This window comes from Oratosquilla oratoria, chromosome 15 (assembly GCF_046742065.1).
Source record: "Oratosquilla oratoria isolate Oo_2021 chromosome 15, ASM4674206v1, whole genome shotgun sequence".
Taxonomy (NCBI): domain Eukaryota; kingdom Metazoa; phylum Arthropoda; class Malacostraca; order Stomatopoda; family Squillidae; genus Oratosquilla; species Oratosquilla oratoria.
This window is the reverse complement of record NC_134791.1, coordinates 50,204,418-50,208,122: the sequence shown is the minus strand read 5'-3', so window position 1 is coordinate 50,208,122 and position 3,705 is coordinate 50,204,418. Positions and strand designations below refer to the sequence as shown.

General features: G+C 39.1%; 1 protein-coding gene across 1 annotated transcript in view; it reads left to right on the top strand.

The window, feature by feature from the left end:
• The first annotated feature begins 416 nt into the window (after positions 1-416).
• LOC143033447 (uncharacterized) overlaps positions 417-3,705 on the top strand; it is a 1,606,485-nt gene continuing 1,603,196 nt past the window's right edge. Inside the window, exon 1 of the mRNA XM_076198904.1 lies at positions 417-487. The gene's annotated coding sequence lies outside the window, so the exon portion shown is untranslated. The remainder of the gene's footprint in view (positions 488-3,705) is intronic.

The window sequence follows — 3,705 nt, the reverse complement described above, 5'->3', positions numbered from 1 at the left end:
AGCACCGCTTCAGTGCTTAGCGGTATTCTCCGGTATCTACCACGAGCAAAACCCTCTTCGCGGCTTTCTCCAGCATCTACCACGAGGAAATTCATCTCCGAGGCATTCTCCAGCATCCACGACGCCCGTCGCCTCCACCACGTCAACACAGAGACGTTGGATTACCTACTCCACCATCGTACGAGTTGAACGACCCCATCGCTTCTCCAACATTGCATCACGCTCTGTACGCCACTGCATCAACAGCCAACGATCGTTGCAGCATCAGCAACCAACGACCCCAACACTCCACGCATCTAGCTGTGCAAAATCTCCACCTTCATTTCTTATTTTGTCATTTTATATCTGTACACTTTTGTTTGACACATTTTTTAACTCATCAAACCAATACACTATTAATTATTCCCCGTGTTTCCAGCAGTGCATCCTCCCATCGATTCACCCAACTGCAGCACCGTCATGTACTAACACTACGACATCATCTAGGGTAAGTAGATGTTTTCCCGTTCTAATTATCACCTAAGAACAACACGGTCTTGACCCATTTGTCTCGTGATTTTTTTTTTTTTACATGAACGTGTCCATAACCCTTTCTAACCCGACATACCGACCCTGTACACGAAGCCATTCTACGCTTAATTTAAATACACCTAAAATATCCCCTCCTTCTACTAGCAACTCTTCAATTAATTCACCTCCTACTCAAAACACAATAACAACACAAAACCTTATCACCACATTCAAGGATGAGACAACATTGCCGTTCTTTAACGGCAAGAACATCCCTGTACACAATTTCCTCTCTGAGGTTGAAACAGAGATAACACGAAGAAACGCCATGGACGACAAAACTAAGGTAGCAATCCTAATATAGATAAGAATAACACATTAGCTGGTGACGTCATTCAGTATGATCTGTTTGAGCAAACTACCAACTATCAGGAATTGGTAGAGCACTTTAAAAAGTCATTTGCTACATATGAGCCATTTGGAGCACTTTCCCCCTATACTCCTTAGCAAAAACATACAATCATGGCCCACACAACACAATAGAAAAAAGAGGTCAAAATATCTTTAACATTTAAAAACGAACTCAGAGAAAGACTCAAAAACCCAGACTGGGTCTCAGGCAACAAAATATCATTGGAACACGTAGTCTCACTCATGACATACCTTCGACTACTCTCCCAGTCACATCCAGACACACTCCAAAAGGCTAGTACAGTTTCATTTACACTAGGTATCACACTAGGCGAATTATCCAGGAAATTCTCTGACACGGACAAAGCTATCACTTAGATACAGAGCCAGTCAGTACCCATCGCACCCACCCAAACGATAGCCCTGGTCACACGGTCCCATCTCGCACGCGATATCGCTCACGCCAACGCTCTCCTTCAAGAACACAAATGTTCTGTACATACTGCCACAAACCAGGGCATCTCGTTAATTCGTGTTACCACAGGTACCCGTCACAACCAGACTACTAGCAACTCACGGTACATGTTTCACACAAGTGATCGTTGCCGTCTTGCACGGAGGCAACGCAGACAAGGATCCCCAGATCGCTCAAAGGTTTACAAAGGCGGAGCATGGCGATAGGAGACCTTTTGGTCCATAACTGGGTCGGATGCGGAAAAATTATAATAATGATAAATGAAAAATAAATAAATAAATAAATTATAATAATATAAATAATAATAAATAAAACAAATATATGCATATGTATAGTTGAATAACAAACAAACAGGTAGAAAGTAGGTAATAATGAATTTACGGATATCTAATAATAAATGAAAATCAAGCTAATAATAATAAACAGACAAATAATTACAAACGAATAAACAAGATATTCACGTAACACATTTCCTGTAAGGCATTAACCTAACATATTTACATACATACATACATACATACATACATACATACATACATACATACATACATACATACATACATACATACATACATACATACATACATACATACATACATACATACATACATACATACATACATACATACATACATACATACATACATACATACATACATACATACATACATACATACATACATACATACAAACTGTTGAAAAAGGTGGAAAAAGAGTCACGGGTCTCGTTCCGAGTTTATTCCTGACCGCTTTCGCTTGTAGCTTACATACATACATACACTCAAGCAACTCCCGGTGCCTGAATGCAGCGAGTGCCCCCAGCGGCACAAACTTAGCGTCATTCGGGCATACCTTCGACGCGCATATAAGAACTGCTCTTCTTCGGAAAATTTTCACTTCGAAATAACGCGCGTTAAACAAATTCTCATTAACAACGGTTTTCCTAACTTTCTCACTGACAAAGTGATGAGACTTTTCATCACCCGCAATACAAAACAACACGGACAAAACAACACACATTCCACACACACTGTTTATTATAAAAAGTAAGTGACACCAGCATACAAAACAGAACGTGTTCTCAAAGACATCCTTGCACATAACATCACATGCACCAACCTACACGATAAATTGACCCTCATCATATATTACAAAAACACAAAAGTCTCTAACCTTATAATGAGAAATAATATGACTAAAAACAACTCTCTCCTCAAACACACTGATGTGGTGTACCAATTCACTTGCCCCGAAGAAGGTTGCAAACTTCTCTCTAATGCTTCTTATATTTATGTCACCACTACCTCTGTGAGCAGGAGACATACAATGCACGCCCGTGAAGGAAGTATACGCAAACACATGATATAAACACGCAACAAAACTCCAAACAGACAAGATTTAGTCAACAACACAAAAATACTTAAACAATGTAACATCAACAAGAAACTACACATTGTGGAAAGAGTCAACATTACACAATACAGCCCTATCATATATATAGACGGACAAAGTTAGTACTTTACAACTACACTGCAAGGTTGCGTGGTAACAAAGACCAAACGTCCAACTACAGTGATCTGATGTCCTGCTACGTCCTTCTGAAGCAAAGACTTCACTTCCGTCCAGCACCTGACGCCTAGCTACGACCTAAATCTGCAATTTCTTTTATTTACTCTTATCTAAACTCCTGCTTTGTATATTTATTCTTCCTTACCTAATAATGGTTGTATGATTCAACCGAAAGCTCGTATTTTAGAATTTGTGTAATGTTTTTTTTTTATAATAACGCCATGGATCTCGAAAGCCTTGTGTTTGACCTCCCCTCAAGATACAAACTATTCGGAAAATTTAGAAAATCACTAAAAAGATAGTACACACACACACACACACACACACACACACACACACACACACACACACACACACACACACACACATGCATACATACACACACACACACACACACATATATATATATATATATATTTTTTTTTTTAAATACTGGCAGCAGGTTTTCTTTTAAACATGTTTTGTTAAAAACAACTGCGCAATCGGCACTTCAAAGCTTCTTAAGTAGACTTTCAAGTCTTCTGAATGTAGATTTCTGGTTTTCACAGGACAGACGGAATAATAAATTTCCAGTAGACATTAGGAACTTTTGTTGACAAAGGATGTACAGACGTTTCGCTAAACGCAGTTAGCATTTTCAATGTAATAGAGACAGAGAGTACAGGACATAATAAACATAGAAAGAAAACTCTGGGAGAGGTCACAACATAAGACACGTGGGGAGGTCACGACGTAAGATA